Genomic DNA, 20,135 nt, shown 5'->3' on the forward strand with positions numbered 1-20,135 from the left:
CAGTTTAAATTAGATAGTCCCAATGTTCTGTACTGAAATCTAATTTTCTTTGTAGGGAAAATGGAGTATTTTCCCTGGCTTGTTGTAATGAATTTTTAAAGTTTATCTCTTATTATATATATTCAGCCATTTCAATGATTTGGGAAAAAGTGGTATGATTCAAGGGGAAAAAAATGAAAGATATTTAGGGAGTTGAGGACTATAGTTTTTCAGTTATCAAATAATCTACAGATATGTATAATATGAAGATTTTTAGAAATTATATCTCAGAAGATAAAGTAAGATTTATCTTTTACCCGTTTTATTTATTTATTTTTTTAAATTTTTATTAGTTGGAGGCTAATTACTTCACAACATTGCAGTGGGTTTTGTCATACACTGACATGAATCAGCCATGGATTTACATGTATTCCCCATCCCGATCCCCCCTCCCACCTCCCTCTCCACCCGATTCCTCTGGGTCTTCCCAGTGCACCAGGCCCGAGCACTTGTCTAATGCATCCCACCTGGGCTGGTGATCTGTTTCACCATAGATAATATACATGCTGTTCTTTCGAAACATCCCACCCTCACCTTCTCCCACAGAGTTCAAAAGTCTGTTCTGTACTTCTGTGTCTCTTTTTCTGTTTTGCATATAGGGTTATTTTTACCCGTTTTAAACCTCAGCTATTTATCACTTGCCATTCCGTTCTTTCTGAAATGGTGAACATTAATTTTTTTATTGCTGTTGTTAAACCTATATGATACTGCTTTATTTCAGTAAACAACTTTGGAATTTTTAATAGATATTTATAGATTCAAATGGAGGCTTCCCTCTGTGACTCTGTGGAACAGTATCCACCTGCAATGCAGGAGTCGCAGGAAACTTTGTTTTGATCCCTGGGTTGGGAAGATCCCTAGAAGGAAGGCATGGTGACCCACTCCAGTGTTCTTGCCTGGAGAATCCCGTGTATCCATAGAAGCCTGGTGGGCTATGGTCCATAGGGTCACAAAATGCCAGATATGACTGAAGCAACTGAGCATGCAGCGCATAGATTCATATTCTTTTCCTTGGCTTTTGCTAATGTATCTGAGGAGGAGTCTTTAACAACAAGGTTTAGAAAGGAGTGAAATATAAAAATATTATTTTGCAAATAGTCTCTTAAATTATCCAAGACTTATGATATTCAAAACCTTTTAAGTTTAAAAGGAATCTGTTGATTTTCTTGCTAGGAATGGGGGGAAGAGTCATCATTGTACACATAATTTTTAATTATGTTGATACTAACATCCCTATGAACAATTTTGTATGCAAGCAATAATTCATACACTCGAGGTTTGAAATATTTTCAAAAACATCCTAAATATCAGAATTCTTTTGTTAAATATCTAAATAGGATGAATTGAGGGACTGTGAAATAGTGAGGATGTTTTCTCAGGGACAAATTCTTGAGTTAATGACACATCAAAGACCATTTTTATTGCCTGAAGATCTTAGTCCCTTAACCAACAGACCATGCTTTCTTCACATTTCTTCCACACATTCATGCATTTAAAGAGATTCTATTTATTTCTCCTTAGATTACCAAAGTGAATAATATATACATTTTACAAAGGGCAAGGAAGTTTATTTGATTCATTAAGAGAGTTGAATTTTATGTTGAAGCATGCCATTACATTTAGTGTGAATTCCTGACAATTTCTTGATTGTGCAACTTTGAAGGTGGTTAAACTTTCTCGGTCTTAGAGCTTATGGTACTAAAGTTTTAGTAAGTTTTATCTCTTGGATAAAAGCTTGTTTTAGAAATATGAAAATATATTCTTTTCAAGAACCAAAAAATGGGAGTTGAAATTTGGTTTCTGAAATCATAGAAACTAAGTACTAAATAATAGAAGTGCCATATAATAGAGGATCTGAGTTGCTAATTGATGTTTGTTCATTAGAATTCTGTCAACTGTGGATAAATCTTCACCTCAACTGGAAAAAAGTGAACACTAATTACTTTAGAACTATGAAACATTGTAAGCAAGGTGATCATGGAGTCCAAACTTATTTAAGATATATATAAAATTCATATTATTTAAGATATCAAATAAAGGATAATAAAAATCAATCAGATCTTTAACTGGAAACAAAAGTCTTCAGTTTTAGTCTTTGTGGACTCCGCAAGTTTTGGATTTATGTAGTTACAATACTAGTTACTGCAGATTCTCTTCACTCTACATATAAATATTGTATATTTTTTTGATTTATTTAGACTGTGACCAGGCTTTATCTGGGAAATTTGCTACCTTTATGGATCATTCATTTCATCGTCATGTTGTGGAAAATGCTTGCGTTTTGAATGTGGATTAGGTTGTAGTCCAGGTTCTACCACTCATTAGCCCAGGAAGTGCCAGGCTGCTGACATACCCTCTGCAGGCAAAGAGCGCGTTAGCCAAGATGGCATGGGCAGGCTGTCTTGCACCACAGCCTCTCTCTCTTGCCCCACGTTTTGGAAATAATGATTATGTAACCGCTGAGATCACCTGTAGCACCGGACATGCACATCACAAGGTGCTCGCTTGATCCGGACTCCTGTGTGCCGTACGCCGGTGTGAACTTCACCATGAAAGACCCGGCTGCTGCCGCGCTGGGGCTGCGTTGGAGCGACATCGGGATCATGTTATGTGAGGCTCTGTTATGGCTCTGTTACGGCTACATTATGGTTCTGTTGTGGCTCTGCTGCGGCTGGTGTGACAGCCTGGACAGGGACTGTGTTAAGGCTGCCGTGCCAGCCAGGAGAGAAGAAACCTATCTGTAGTTCTGACGACTCCTCACATCTTCTTCCAACCTCTCAGCCCGAGCCTCGCCTACCGTGGGTTCAGCGGACAGTGCGCACAGTGAGAGACCGCAAGACAGTGGTGCAGTGATCAGGGTCAGCGATATACCTTCTCTGTGTGTTTTTAGCTACAATGTGAGGATACCAGTAGCTACCTCGGGGCATGATTAGGTAATCTGAGCAAAGCCTATAGTGTAGAGCTTAATATATACAGGTTCTCAATAAATGTTTAATAATATCTTACCTCCCTTCCAACTCTGGAAGAGATTTCTAAAGGAATGCACATACTTTTTCTCTCTTTCTTATTTCTATGTTGACGCACTCACATATAGCCCTTTGTTTCTGACCAACTAATATATTTTCTCTTGACCTAACTCACCACCACCCAACAAGAAGCAACTGATATCTTTCCTTACATAATAAAAATGATGTTGTTGATAAGGATGATGATGAATAGGAAAATTATTTAACTATGCAGAACAAGAACAATAATGGTTTATATAATAGAAATTGTTAGCTAAGAAACCACACTTCTATTTATCATTTTGTGAAGGTTGTTGTAAGAATCAAATGAGATAGTATGTGAAAAAATACATTCTAACATTAAAAAATAAACACTATATTAAATGACATAAATATTCTATATGTCCATATTCAATTATTTGAAAGTATTATTATGTTCTTAAGTACTTCTTGCACCAAGAACTGATAGTATATCTTGGTTTAATAGGCTTATATATTTGCCCTAGGATTCTTATATATATCATAGAAATAATTGTCAGATTAAGTAAATTGTGTCCTTTGTAGCAAAGTATTATGGGGAAAAAAGAACTGGAGTTGTATTAGGTAGGAAGTGAAAATTTGATGAATTAGTCACATTTTGGTCATTATGCAAAATTTATTTCAGTTCATCTTGATGGTGATATTAGTGATACAGTTATTTTCATGAGTTCACTATAATGTAAAACAATGAGAAGGATGTCATTGATATAAACTATTGTTATAAAATGTTGGACTCTATTTTACTTCATTTTACCTCCATACCATGGACAAATATATGTATATGTATATATACAAATTATTGAATAGATGTGGGTATATCTCTGTGTCTTTCTGTTAAGGTAGATTAAGATGCAGCCCTATAACCATTATATGATCTAAGGTAGAATATATTACTCTTTGCTGAGCTCTTAAATAGCACCTGAATGTCCAATTAAAATCAGACCTTTTTCAGAGAGTAACTCACCCACTAATAAAACATAACAGCATATTTACTGTACAATCTGTAATTTAAGTCTTAAACTGGGAGAATAATGGTTTATAGGAAGTAGCCCTTCAGAATGACAATTCTGAAATTGAATATTTTCTGCATTCTTATCATCATTTAATACAACATATAAACACTGTGAGCCCTGGATTCCTGCAGTATTTCAGAGAGAGCTCATTGCTTTATGAAATCAGGGTAGAAACTTTTCTCATCAGTCACATTATATTTTTCCTATGCCGTGCTTTTAATATACATAAACAAAATTAAAGTTCATGGGGAATTGTGTCAGGAGCTCTTCTGAGACAGCGATAGAGCCTGGATATTGCTGCCCTGAGGGGGTTTGTTCGGATGCTTGTGATCCCTCAGCAGACCAGACTGAGCCAGCCTAGCCTGGCAAATGGGAGCAGGTGTGGGAAAAACAGCACAGCGGAGTCATAGCAAAACGTTTATTGCCACTTACAGGATTGCATTTTAAATAATGCTATTTGTTTTGTTTGTTCCTTTTGCAGTGTGATCACTGTGTCAGATTCAGCATAGTTGTTTCCATTTTAACTTAACCTCTTTTCCTTTGATTTTGTTATTTAATAAATGAGTGGATTGATGTGAAATTAGACTTTGTGCTGTAGACAGTAATCTGGTAAATAAAATAAGGAGTAAATCATCTTGCATTGAGGAATTGTTATGAATTTTGTCTTAATGAGAGGTTTTAACATTTTAAGGAGCTTTTAAACTATATATATTTATATAATATAGCTTCCCTGTTGGCTCAGTGGTACAGAATTTGCCTGAAGCGCAAGAGCTGTAGGAGACGCTGGTTCACCCCCTGGGTTAGGAAGATCCCCTGGAGAAGCGCATGGCTGCCCACTCAAGTATTCTTGCCTGGAGAATCTCCATGGACAGAGGAGCCTTGTGGGCTGTATAGTCCATGGGGTCGCGGAGTCAGAGATGACTCTGCAACTAAACACAGCACAGCACACAGTAGGACATGTGGGTTTGATCCCTGGATCAAAAAGATCTCATGGAGGAGGGCATGACAACCCACTCCTGTATTCAATCCCACGGACAAAGGAGCCTAGTGGGCTATAGTCCATAGGGTTTCAGAGCTGGACACAACTGAGCATCTTAGCATGCACGAACATATATATATGTGTGTGTGTGCTGTTCTAGGGATATGCATACTACATACTTATAATCCACTAAAGTATTTTTAAAATTCTACTTATGTCTGTTTTTTAAAAGAAAATCTAAATAATTAGGCATGAATAACTAACTTATTATCTCAACTTCTTTGCAAATGCTTAAAGACACTGTGGTTAGGACTTGCTCTGCTAATCACCAGCATGGGTATAATTTGGGACCTTGTTAAAAATCAGGAATTCTAAACATCACTTCAGACCCACCGAATCAGAATCTGCATTTGCACAAGATCTCAGGTGATTCCTATCTGTGTACATGAATTTTTGGTTTTGATGGAGAAGAATAGCAATGATGCTTATTCTAGATTTTTTAATGTATATAAATGGAAAAACTGACGAGATGAATGCCTAGAATCCACCTGAGCCTAATTTGCAGATGTTCATTCAGTTTTTCTTTATTTCAGCATGGTGCAATATTTAATTTTTCTTTGATGTTACAGCTCCTATCTTGTCTCACTTCATTGTTGTTTTCTTGGATGTGGAACAAAAAAAAGATTAGTAGAAAGTTTATGCCCAGTTTTGATTTAACATGTTCATAAATGGGCCTTGGAACTGTTAGAGATTATGTAGTATCATTTTGGCAACACCTATCACAGGATGTTTATTTGTATCACATAGAGTAAATCTGTAGACATTTGGATTCTAAGAAAAGTAAGCTAATGAAGCATGTAATATATAACTGAAGACTTTTTCCAGTAAAAGGATAGGATGTAGATGTCAAACTGTCATGGTATTAGAAGAAATGCAAATGATATTATGCAAATTGTCTCACAAGACACTCACTCATATTAATGTACTCTTTGATTACATGTCTGAGTGATAGTATTTAGAGGATGCCCTGCGGCAATGTGACACTTCTCAGTTTTCCGTGTTTGCAGTGCATATACTGTATCAGAATACAAGGTCTGACCGTCACATCTACGCAGTGCCATCTGGGCTTCTACATGCGGTCTTCTTGTCTGTTATTGGTGAACTCTCTGCTTTTGATTTACGTCTACCCCTTTAAGAGTCTAATGCAATGTACTCACACTGTCTCAAAGACATTGTCCTAACCATTCTCTCTCGTCTTTGTTGTATCATCAGGACACAAGGATAGTTATTCCTTCTATCTTAAAAAAAAAAAACCAAACAATCTTTCTTCAGATTCCACTTTTCCCTTTGACTATCACCCTGGTTTCTCTTTACGAGGGAAAAAAAACGAAACTTTTTTTAGGTATGACTAAATTTTAAATTTAAATTTTCTCCTTCATCTTTTCACAGAAACCACTCCAATTAGACCTTTGACCTTGCTGTCTTATGAAAACAGCTCTTATTAGGGTCAAAAATGGCTTCTATGTTGCATGCTCAAATGTTAGTTTCATCTTAATGTATCAGCAGCATTTTACATACAGAGTCATTCTCTTCTTGAAACACCTTGACTTGGCTTTCATGACACCACAGTTCTTCCTATTTTTCTAGCCTTCTTAATCTGTTTATTCTTCTGTCTTCTCCTATGAGAAGACATATCTCTAAATGTTAGAGTACCCCATAGGGCTGAGTTTAAGGACACCTTTTTTTCTACAAGCGTATCCACCCTCATGATTTATTTAATGCTATACATTTGAAGTCAGGGTTTCCCTGGTAGCTCAGTGGTAAAGAATCCTTTTGGCCATTCAGCAGATGGAGGTTCGATCCTTGTGTCAGGAAGATCCCCTGGAGATGGCAATGGTTACTTAATCCAGTAATCTTGCCTGGGAAATCCCACAGACGGAGGAGCCTGGCTGGCTACAGTCCATGGGGTCACAAAGAGATGGACATGACTTAGTGACTCAACAACAACAGTGTGTTGAAATCACCCACATTTATACCTTATCTCAGTGAATAGACACTAGATTCTCCCAGTTGCTCAAGCTAATATCTGGGTGTTATCCTTGACATCTTTCTGTCACAGCTCACATCCAAATGTCAAAATTTTTGAGATTCTGTCTTCAAAATGTGTCTAATCTAACCACATGTTATCACCTCCACTCTAATAAGATGCTCCTCTTGTTAGAGCCATTTTTCTCTCTCCTTTGGATTATGCAGTGATCTTTTATCTGAAAGAAGGAAGTGTCTCCTTTATTCTACCCTTGCCTCACATTGTTCTATTCTTAATACAAAAATCAGTCTTAAAATAAATCAGATCATGATACTCCTGTCCTCCAAACTTTGATGACTTCCTGTATATCTTACACTAAAAGCCTAAAATGGGCCTACAAAGAGCTACACGGTCTGATTTCCATCACTCTTCTAATCTTAGCTTCCATCATTTCCTCCTTGCTTGCTTCTCTCCTGCAATGCTGACCTGAACTTACCAGGCATGCCCCTCCCGCAGGACCTCGTATTTGCTGTTACTTCCTCCTGCGTAGATTGCTCTCATGTGGCTCCTGCTCTCAATTTCTTCCTGTAGTTTTTGGAACACACTCCAAACAAGTCCTGATCTTGACTATCCAGTCAAAACTGTAACCTTTCCTCTTTGCATTTTATTTTCCCCCATTCCTTAGTATTAATACTGTCAAACATATTATATACTTTACATACTTAGTCTGTTTTTTTCTTTCCGCTAGGATATAAGATATTTGAGGGTTGGGATTTTTTTTTTTTCTGTTTCCATTTTTTTTTAAGAGTCTATAGTGCTGCCTAGTATACACAGTATATATTTATCAAATGAATAACTGAATGAACAAAAGAATAGATAAATAATGAATGCTTTTACCAACAGCTTCATAGCCTATTACTAATAGCTTCATAGGCTAGTATGCTAGTCTTCAATAAACTACAGAGGAACCTGGCAGGTACAGTCCATGGGGTCACAGAGAGTCGGACATGACTGAGCAATTAACACTTTTTTAGGTTGTGTTCAATTCATCGTGTTCAAGAAGGCAATAATGTGATGGTGTGCATGCTCAGACGTGTCTGATTTTTTGAAACCCTATGAACTGTGAACCACCAGGCTCCTCTGTCCATGGAATTTTCCAGGTAAGAATACTAGTGTGGGTTGCCATGCCCTCCTCCAGGGATATTCCTGACCCAGGGGTCAAACTCACGTCTCTTGTGTCTCCTGCATTGGCAAGCGAATTCTTTACCACTCTGCCACTGGGAAGGCCTAAGAAGGCAGAAAGCATCTCAAATATTTTTTCTAAAGGAAAAAAATTATATGGTATTGAAAGAATTAAATCCCCTACCAACTAAATAGATTATTGTATATAATTATTGAACCAAAGTTAGATGCAGTGACTGAATAATACCCATATTTATCTTAAACTATGTATATACCATATTAGTTAGATATACATAACATAGACCTTCAGGTTATGCAACTGATTTTGATTGCCTGTTAATTGCATGTAATTTCTTTGAAATTGTCAGATTTATGCTATATATATTTGTATAAGTCAGAATTCAATTTACTGTAAATTGAAAATATATCTTCGACTTCACTGCTGTCTCAAGATGGTAAAGTGTCTGCCTACAGTGCAAGGGACCCAGGAAACTGATCCCTGCAAACTGATTTACTTTCATATGTAGTGGCCCTATACCTGATGACAAACACAATGAAACACTCTCTTTAGTTTGCTGGTTAGCCCATAAATGGGTCCTGAGATTCTTGAATTTTACAAACATGGAAAAAGCTGTAGGTGAAATTCTCATTGTTTGGTGCCCAGGTGGAGGTAGTAACTTTCAGTACCTCAATAACTCTTGATTAAAACATTTTTTTGCACCTAACCTTCTGTTGTGCTTTTAGTCAGGTTTTCTCCTTATCAAGGTCAACAGTTTTGTTTGTTGCCTTCCTGTTCTCAACTAAAAATAACAAAAAACTTTAAAAAAAAGAGACAAAAGCTGCCCTCTTTCCCTCTCTGGCTAAGTGTTTGTAGCAAACTTTCTTCTCTATATCATGAATATTTCCCTTTTGATGGTCATAATATCTTCCAAAATATAAAAATTCAAATTTAAGGAGTTTTCCTAGTGCTTAAGTTCTTTCCAGCTCCCATCATTATATAAATACATACATATATACATTTGTGTATGTGTATGCATATATGTATATATAAATTATTTTACATAATTATCCTATCAATATGTGATAGATTCGTATTTAACTTTTCTAGGAATGAGATCAGAATACACTGATATTCTTATGGTTATCAGGAAGGCAGTAAATTTACATAATTACTATTTTTGTTGTTGTCCTTGCTAAATTGTATCCAACTCTTTTGCAACCCCATGGACAATATAGCCTGCCAGGCTCCTCAGTCCATGGGATAATCCAGGGAAGAATACTGGAGTGGGTTGCCATTTCTTTCTCCAGGAGTCTTCCAGACCCAGGGATCAAACTTGGGTCTCCTGAATTGACAGGAAGATTCTTTACCACTGAGCCACCTGGGAAGCCTCTTTAATAACTATGCCTCATTGTAAACAATAAATTATATCAATGAGTATTAACAGAGTGAAAGAAGTTTATTTCTCTGCTTCAGTCTCTGTTAAAATAGCACTTCATAAAAGTATTGTATAATCACACTATAGAAATCAAGTGTTAGACTATGAAATAAAATGCCCAACCTCAAATTATATGTATAGTTCATGTAACTTCTAATGAAAAGATAATTATATGTAAAGAATTCTGGAGAAAATATAAAAGTAATTAATAGGTGGCAGCAGAGATCACAGCTCCTATAGATTGACTAGAAAGAATTCAGTTACCTAAAGATGCTTTCTAAGGAGAAGCTAGCGTATCAAAAACTGGGATAGCTGATATTTTGCGAATTGTTAGTACCAGTCCAACTAAGTTTAATAGCTGTGCTGAGCACTTCCACCCTTTCTATATCTTATTTTAAGTCAATAATTGAGTTTGCAGTTATCTGGGTAAATGGTAAAAAAGTAGACATTTGTACTGTATTCCCAACATTATAGTCTAGACTTGGAGAAAGCTTCTAATGTTGAGGCATAAGTAGATAACTTGTGTTTAATTGTATCACAGTCAGGGATTAGCTACCTTATAACCACTATAACAGTGTGATGAGATCAAATTTTATATTTGACAATATAAAATCTTTCCAATACAGCCTTGTTACAAACCAATTACATACTCTTTCTAGAGGATGGAAATAGTTGTGCTTGGTAAATTAACAAGTTCTATAAATGCTTATAAAGCTTTATTACAAGGGGCTTTCAGATGGTACATAATTCAAAAACTGGACATTGATTCAAAGTTTATCCAGTGAACTCCTTGAATTTATCATAAAGTAGAAACTAAAATATTTTTACTGAATTGTTGGTTTATACTTTAAAATATTTTAATTAATTATTTTAAATCACAAAAATAAAAACAAAATTCAAGCCATGCAGAAGGATCAAAATTTCAAAATTAATGTCTTTAATGTTGCTTAAGTCTCAAACTCTAGTGATAACCACTGTAAAGAATTTTCTCTAATACACTCTTAATTTATAAAGTGCTATGATTAAATGTTAAATGAGAAAACTAATATATATGGCTTATTTTTAATTGCTTTCTAAGCAAAGAGGTCTTGGAACATATATTCAAGGCCCTTGCAAGTAGGCACATCCAAAATTTTTGACCAATTCTAATAGTATAAAATAAATGAAATTATATTTGGCAAGTTTTCTATTTAAAGAAGTCCTTACATTATATTTTCTTTAAGTGGGGAGTCCTATGCTTTTTATAGCTTTCTTGAGTTACACTTTACATATGATGAAATATATGCCTTATAAGTATATAGTAAATAAAATAAATTTTAGTTAGCTTGTAGAGTTGCATGACCATCACCATAAATTTTTCTTGGAACATTTGATCACTCTAAAATTTTGTTTATTCTCTATTGTAATCAGTCTACCCTACACTGAGCCCTGGGCAACCACTGATCTGCCTTCTGTCTCTATAGATTTATCCCTTCTGGAAATTTCACATAAATGGATTTATACAATAACCATGTTTGTTTTTTGTGTCTGGCTTTTCTTTCTTTTATTTTAAGTTTAGGATATTGCTTCTGAGGTTTATCCACATAATGGTTTGCATATTACTAGATTGTTTTTTATTGCTGACCAGTTGGTGGATATTTGGATTGTTTCCAAATAAGGCTATTATAATGAAAGCTATAAACATTCTCCCCAAATCTGGTCATTCCTGAGTTGTTCCCATCTCAGCAAATGTTACCACTCTTCACTTCGTACTCTGGATGAAAAACCTTAGGTCGTTCTGATTTCACCTATATCAGACCACTAATACTAGCTATACTCTCTGTCTGGGACACTTTTACTCCTGATCTTCCCAAGGCTGATTTTTGTTATTCTTTAGGTTTCAGCTTAACTGTCACTTCCTCAGTAGAAATTAATTCCCATTTATCATTGTTTGGTATTGTTTTTTAATGTTGTCTTTATTTGTTATGGGCTTTCAAGGTGACAGTAGTGGTAAAGAACCCGCCTGCCAATGTGGGAGATGTAAGAGACGGGGGTCCCATCCCTCCATCGGGAAGATCCCCTCATAGTAGGTGATCAGCAGTATGTCAGGTAGTGAAATACAAATATTGTTCTTGGACTTATATGTAGGGCTTTAAAAGATATATTACATCTGTTAATTGACTTCATTTCTTGCAATTAAACACCATTAATATAGTTTTCTGTAAATCTACTTTCACTATTTGCTTCATGGCATTTTTGAAATTCAGTTTGAGCTTCATCAACTTAAGAAAAATAAAAGGATATAATTTTACCACATTAATTTCTATTTCTTTAAATAAAAGTGGAAACAATGCCCAGTTGTGGGTGTGTCTGGTGGTGAAAGTAAAGTCTGATGCTGTAAAGAACAGTATTGCATAGGAACCTGGAATGTTCTGTCCATGAGTCAAAGTAAATTGGAAGTGGTCAAACAGGAGATGGCAATAGTGAACATCAACATTTTAGGAATCAGTGAACTAAAATGGACCAGAATGGGAAAATATTATTCAGATGACCATTATATCTACTAATAGGGCAAGAATCCCTTAGAAGAAATGGAGGAGCCCTCCTAGTCAACGAAAGAGTCTGAAATGCAGTAGTTAAGTGCAACCTCAAGAATGACAGAAGATGTCCTTTTCATCATAGAGGATTGGAATGCAAAAGCAGGAAATCAAGAGATACCTGGAGTAACAGTCAAGTATGGCCTTGGAGTACAAAATGAAGCAGGGCAAGGCTAACAGTTTTGCCATGAGAACGCACTGGTCATAGCAAACACCCTCTTTCAGCAACAGAAGACAACTCTACACATGGACATCACCAGATGGTTAATACCTAAATCAGGTTGATTATATTCTTTGTAGCCGAAGATGGAGAAGCTCTATATGGTCAGCAAAAACAAGACTGGGAGCTGACTGTGGCTCAGATCATGAACTCCTTATTGCAAAATTCAGACTTAATTTGAAGAAAGTAGGGAAAACCACTAGTCCTTTAAGGTATGACCTAAGTCAAATCCCTTACAGTTATACAGTTGAAGTGACAAATAGATTCAAGGGATTAGATCTGATAGAGTAGCAGAAGAACTATGGACAGAGGTTTGTGACATTAAACAGGGCGTGGTGATCAAAATCATCTCTAAGAAAAATAAATGAAAAAAGAGAAAATGGCTATCTGAGGAGGCCTTACAAACAACTGAGAAAAGAAGAGAAGCAGAAGGCGGAAGAGAAAAGGAAAGATATACCCATCTGAATACAGTGATCCAAAGAACAACAAAGAGATATAAGAAAGCCTTCCTAGTGAACAATTCAAAGAGGAAAACAATAGAACAGGAAAGAAGAGAGACCTCTTCAAGAAAATTAGAGATACCAAGGGAACATTTCATGCAAAGATAGGCACAGTAAAGGACAGAAAAGGTAAGGACCTAACAGAAGTGGAAGATATTAAGAAGAGGTCGTGAGAATACACAGAAGAATTATACAAACAAGATCTTCACAACCCAGATAACCATGATGGTGTGGTCACTCACCTATAGCCAGACATCTTGGAGTGCAAAGTCAAGTGGGCCTTAGGAAGAATCACTACAAACAAAGCCAGTGGGGGTGATAGAATTCCAGCTAAGCTATTTCAAATCCTAAAGATGATGCTGTTAATGTGCTGCACTCAATATGCCAGCAAATATGGAAAACTCAGTAGTGGCCACAGGACTGGAAAGGATTAGTTTTCATTCCATTCCCAAAGAAAGGCAATGCCAAAGAATGTTCAAACTACTGCACATTTGCACTTGTTTCACATCTAGCACAGTAATGTTCAAGATTCTCCAAGCCAGGTTTCAACAGTCCATGAACTGAAAAATTTCAGATGTTCAAGCTGGATTTAGAAAAGTCAGAGCAACCAGAGCTCAAATTGCCAATATCTATTGGATCATATAAAAAGCAAGAGAATTCCAGAAAACCATCCACTTCTGCTTCATTGACTACACTAAAGCCTTTGACTGTGTGTATCACAAGAAACTGTGGAAAATTCTGAATGAAATGGGAATACCAGACCACCTTACCAGCCTCCTGCAAAACCTGTGAGCAGGTCAAGAAACAACAGTTAGAACCAGACATGGAACAGAGGACTGCCTCCAAATTGGGAAATGAGTACGTCCAGGCTGTATATTGTCGCCTTGCATATTTGACTTATATGCAGAGTACAAAATGCCAGGCTGGATGAATCAGAAGCTGGAATCAAGATTGCCAGGAGAAATATCAGTAACCTCAGATACACAGATGACACCACCCTTATGGCAGAAAGTGAAGAGGAACTAAAGAGCATCTTGATGAAGGTGAAAGAGGAGAGTGAAAAAGCTGGCTTAAACTCAATATTCAGAAAATGAAGATCATGGCATCTGATCCCATCACTGCGTGGCAAATAGAGGGAAACAATGGAAACAGTGACACACTTTATTTTCTTGGGCTCCGAAATCACTGCAGGTGGTGGCTGCAGCCATGAAATTATATGACCCTAGCTCCTTGTAAGTAAAGCTATGACCAACCTCGACAGCATGTTAAAAAGCAGATAAATTACTTTGCCTGCAGAGTTCCGTGTAGTCAAGGCTGTGTTTTTCCAGTGTTCATGTATGGATGTGAGATTTGGACCATAAAGAAAGCTGAGTGCTGAAGAATTGATGCTTTTGAACTGTATCTTTGGAGAAGACTCTTAAGAGTCCCTTGGACTGCAAGGAGATCAAAACAGTCAATCCTAAAGGAAATCGATCCTGAATATTCACTAGAAGGACTGATGCTGTAACTGAAGCTCCAGTACTCTGGCCACGTGATACAAAGAGGCAACTAACTCATCAGTAAAAACCCTGATGCTGGGAAAGATTACAGACAGGAGTAGAAGAGGATGACAGAGTTTGAGATGGTTGGATGGTATCATTGACTCAATAGACATGAGTTTGAACAAATTCCAGGAAGTTGTGAAGGACAGGGAAGCCTGGCCTGCTGCAGTCCAAGAGATCACAAAGATTCGGACACAGCTGAGTGACTGAACAGCAACAGTGATTTCTATTTCTTTAAATAAAAGACAGTATTCTAGAAAGATGACAACATTGATTAGAAATCTTCAACCATAAACTCCAGGATGGGAGAAAAATGCTAACTTTTTTTTTGAGATGCTAACAGTCTGTTCATAACACAAAACTTTTTTTGACAAAGGAAGCACAAAAAATACCCCATTAGCAGTTACAACTGTGGCATAGAGGTGTACTTCCAAAGGCGTTATAGCTCTTCATCGTTTAAATGAGCAGCAGTAGAACAAGAATTATCTCTTCCTTTTGTCTTTTTACATACTGTGCATCATTTAATTTCTAGGAATCCATTGATACCTAAAGTTATTTAAATAAATAATTGCTAGACAATTTAATCAAAGTAATTTAAAAGTCGATTTATATTGGAGTATGGTTGATTAATGATGTCCTGTTAGTTTCAGGTGTACGCATTGTTGTTCATATACGTATAGTTATTGTTTTTCAAATTCTTTTCCCATTTAGGTTATTACAAAATATTGGGCAGAGTTCTTTGTGCTGTTCAATAGGTCCTTGTTGATTTGTTATTGCTGATTATAGATTTAAACACAGTAGTGTGTATATGTTTTATTCCCAAACTCCCAGTTTATCCCTCCCCTCCCCACCTTGATTTTTAAATGACAGATTTTCAAAGTTTTGAGCCAGAAGAAACTTTATAAATCACCTAATCCTATAGGTTTCTTTTGGTTGAGGAAACTGAGGCTTAAGGAGTTTAGGTGGTAAATCTTGTGAGAATTTACTGAGCAACTACAGAAATCTAGTCCCATAGAAAGCAAAGAAACTGTGCTGCTTTGTATGTTTATACTAAAGATTTCCTTGCCTTTCTTAATGTTTTCTCTTCTTGAATACTTTTCTTTCATCTTCACATTTCTAATTCCATTCAAGATCCTAGCTGAAGTATCACTTTCTTCAAAAGGCCCTTTCTTATTCCAGAGCTGTCAATTATTTCTCATCTTCTACACACCTATAACTTTCTAGTTACTTCCCTTATGACACCTCTATCTTATGAGAATATCTGTATTCTCACATTAACTTGAAGCTACTTGAAGACAGTAATTCTATCATTACATCTCATTCATCTTTTCATCTCCTATAAACTCAACTGTGTCTTTCATTTAATTGTGTTCAATACATATTTGTTGAATAAGTGAATGGAATGCAATGTTGATTCCTGTTATTAAAATATAGATAACATCCTCACTATTTCTTTCCTAAGGAGGAAGAGTACATTCAGTGAATATTACTTCACCTCATACACATTTATTAGTCACCTAGCTACATTCAAGCTGCTTATAATGAAATATTAATCCAATTAATTCATGCTTTTAAAACAAAGCAATTTGCACTTCTCTTCTTTGCCGAAATGATCTTATTAGCATAAATTAGTCCTCTTATGTTAAACTTCTTTGAGTGGTGTATTACAGATACAACTGTAATTGTCAACTGTCATTTCCATATTCAGAGCATGGGATTCCAAGAAGAACCCAGAGAGTTCAGGTAATCTGCATTTATAGAGCTCTCAGAGACAGTGTATATTCAGGCCAGCTCAATGGATGGTCTTCTGTCTCATTTTAAAGTCTCTCTTGAGATTTGCAAAGGAACACTGACAGATGCAAAACTTTTGACTCAGGATTCCTATAGCCTGTGAAAGTCATAGCCAAACAGTGTTTTGTTCAGCCATGGAAAACATTTAATATATTATTTGCTTTTGAATTTTTCTCATACTTCCCTTTTGTAAATAGTCAGGAGGGAGCAAAAGTATCTCAGAGAGTACAAGAAGAGAAGGCTTTCTGAGCTGTTTCTTTTTTCTTGACAAGCTGATATTGTAAGGTTGAGATGAGGATAAGAGGTAAGGGCCTGACTGTAAGATTCACATCACCATACAGATTTATCTTTCCAGAGAAGCGGTTGTTTCCTTAAGTTCTTGGAAGCAGCAATCTCTGTCCGGCTCCATGCCGTCCTCAGGATGTTTCTGAATAATAAGGACCTGTCTTGTGTCTTTACAATATAATTTTTCCTTTTACAGTGGAATTAAATCTAATGTAAAAATCACAAGTGAAGAACCGGAAATAATACTACCAGGTATGGTTACCTGGAAGAGATTTTTAAGGCTCAGGCATGATTTTTAAAAAATTGTTGCTGTTATCATATTTAGTAAATTATAAGAAATTATGCCAGATATGGATTTATTATTATTGATATTGCCAGTGAACTATTCCCAAGCTTATTTCAGTAATACTGGGATTGAACTGTCGAGAAAAAAGACTTATGATTTGATTGTTTGCTTTTTATTATGATTAGATTATTAAATATTTTAATTATTAAAATTAATATTTTAACTGTCACTAAAATTATTAAATGTTACAAAAGTATAAAATATGTTAATAACTATTAAATAGTATTAATTAATTAAATGTTTTATTATTAAATTGATTATTAAGATATTTTTCAAAACTACTGAAAAGCATAAAGGAAATATTAATGTTATGATAAGAAAAAAATACAAGATACCAATTTATATTGTCAATGCGATCAGCATTTTAAAGTTTTTGGCACATACACATTCACACAGAAACACACCCAAAAAGTAATAGACTGGCATAGTACTAGTAGTGCAAGGGTTTATAAATTACATTTACTTTTAAAATCCTTTTGCAGATTTTTTCAAAATTTCTGCAATAAGCACATATCTGTTTAATATTAAGAAAATGTTCAAAAAAAAAAAGAAAATATTCTTCTAAAAGATGATAAGGGGACTCTTTTTAAAATCACACTTTTATTGAAATAACATAGATTTCAGATGTTTTACGTAGTTTATGTGGCAGTGCTCAATGAGCACTGAAATGAGCACTCAGCATCAAAAGCCATTATAATGCATTTAATAATAGCACACACAGCTCTGCATATACAGAATGCTTAATAATTTATATGCTTTTTAAAAGTTTCATCTTCACATGACGCATCAGTCAGCAAGAAAGGGAAATAAAGTGAGAAGAAACTGAGTTTCAGAGAAATTAAGTCACTTTGACAAATTCTGTAGCAACAGGAAATGATAGAAGCGACACAAGTCAGTCTAACTACTGTCTACTGAACAAACCCAGCAATGCTGTTTCTTGTACCAGGGCACAAAACCTGAACTTGGTAGTTGCGTAAGAATTTTCCTTGACTCCTCAAAATCTAATGAATACTTTAAAATTCCTGATTACGCTTAGTTTTAGACAGCACTTTGATGTTTTCAAGAATTTTTTCATTTTCTTTCAATTTCCTTTTGTCCCTTCTGTTTGGAGCTTAAGTATAGTGACTATTTGAGGCTGTAAGTGCTGCTTTTAGCCACTCTAATAACTTCCATCTTTTTTTTCCTTGTGTAAATGTTAGATTTATCAGTCTTATCACTTGTATCAGGTTTTCTGTTTTGATAAAATAGGAAATGTGCTACTGTGCTCAGTCATGTCCAGCTCCTTGCAGCCCCATGGGCTGTGTAACCCGCCAGGCTATTCCGCTCATGGACATTTTCCAGGCAAGAATACTGGAGTGGGGTGCCATTTCCTACTTCAGAGGATCTTCCCGACCCAGGGCTCAAACATGCATCTCTTGTGTCTCCCGCATTGGCAGGCAGATTCTTTACCACTAGTGCTATCTTGGAAGCCCGGAATAGGAAATGATAATCTTCAAATAATTGAATCATTACTATTGACATGTAGAAAAATATTTCTTAACTCCCCAGACAGAATGGTTGACAGGCAGGCAGCAACTTCATATGAGAATTCCAAATGTTCATTTGCCAGCTAACCAAAGGAAGTATAATTTTGGAGTACGAAAGTGGTAAGGGGTGTTACCTGTCACAGGTACAAGAGTACAAGTTGTATGACAGTTGAGCATAATGAAGTCAAGAATTTCCTTTGTCCCATGATATGAACATTCATTAGTAAAGATTAATGGAGTTTAAACCCTTTAATTATCAACTCTATGTGACTGATAGAAAGAGTAAGCTATTCCAGTTGAAAAAACTCTAGTTTCTTGACAAAGATTTGGAACTGAATTCCAGAGAACTTAACTGAGCTCCTAGATTGTACTGTTTAGGCCATGTTAAACATGCAAAAGACAGCATTTTTGGTGGGATTTTTCTTGCAGTGTAGTATGGAATTCATGCTAGTTCTGGAGTCAAATGACTTGAGTTCAATTCCTGACTCCAGTGTTCAATACAAACCTTGGGAAAGTCCTTTAATATCTATAAAAGTGGCATAATAAGTTGTTGCAAGGATTAAATGAGAAAAAGTATGTCAACCACTTGTAAAAGTGAGTATATGATGCATATTAAGTAATTAATGTTAAGTAAGTAAGTAATTAAGTAAGTGAAGTCGCTCAGTCGTGTCCGACTCTTTGCGACCCCATGGACTGTAGCCTACCAGGCTCCTCCCTCCATGGGATTCTCCAGGCAAGAGTACTGGAGTGGGGTGCCATTTCCTTCTCCAGGGGATCTTCCCAACTGAGGGATTGAACCGGGGTCTCCCGCATTCCAGGCAGATGCTTTAACCTCTGATCCACCAGGGAAGCCCTAATGTTAGTTAGACCATATTAATTATTATATTAGAAGAAGAGAGAACACAGATATTTGAAGCACTCGTGTAAGAAGGTGAGCTGGAAAATGATTAAGCATTACCAATAAACAGTGATATAGGTGTAGGAGACCAACTGGAGAGAGGTCATTGAGATCCTCAGAGAGGGTTTCTGGAATGGTTAAAATTTGAACCACATTGTAAAATATAAAATTTGAAAAGATATGATCTGCGACTTTGGCTCAAGGTGAGAAGAGTACTAAAGCCTGAAGGAAATGATACAATTTGAAAAAGGGAAATTACCAGGGTTAAATAAAAGAGATTAAAGTGAAATATAAGATTGTCAGGGGAACACCTTTTCTCTTAGTCTCTCCTTTTTCAGCACTTGAAAAAGGAAACAGGTTAGGATGACTGTGGTAACTGTGAGGCAGAAATTAAGCAGAAATTATTTTCTCAAGGCCCTCTTCCCTACTTTTTATCTTTTAGTAAATATTGATCTCAAATTCTGCCTTGTGGAGTTTTCAAAGGCAAGATCAGAGTTGTTTGTCTTGTCAGAATGCTTCAGACTTGACCTCTGGATTTCATTCTATTTTTTTTTTTGGATTTCATTCTATGTCAGATTCTGGAGTAAAATCCACAGTCTTTTGTTGGAGACTTCTCTGTGTTGCCTTTGTAATTTGGTGACAAAAATTGAAAAAAGCATGGATTTGTGATGTTGATATACATTGGAAAAAAACAGGTATTTTGTGATTTAATTCTTTTCTTCCACATACCTCA

At 36.0% G+C, this 20,135-nt stretch overlaps 1 protein-coding gene across 4 annotated transcripts in view; it reads left to right on the forward strand.

The window, feature by feature from the left end:
* ERBB4 (erb-b2 receptor tyrosine kinase 4) overlaps positions 1–20,135 on the forward strand; it is a 1,218,836-nt gene that overhangs the window by 325,780 nt on the left and 872,921 nt on the right. The window lies entirely within an intron of this gene.

Source organism: Cervus elaphus, chromosome 8, assembly GCF_910594005.1.
Source record: "Cervus elaphus chromosome 8, mCerEla1.1, whole genome shotgun sequence".
Lineage (NCBI taxonomy): Eukaryota > Metazoa > Chordata > Mammalia > Artiodactyla > Cervidae > Cervus > Cervus elaphus.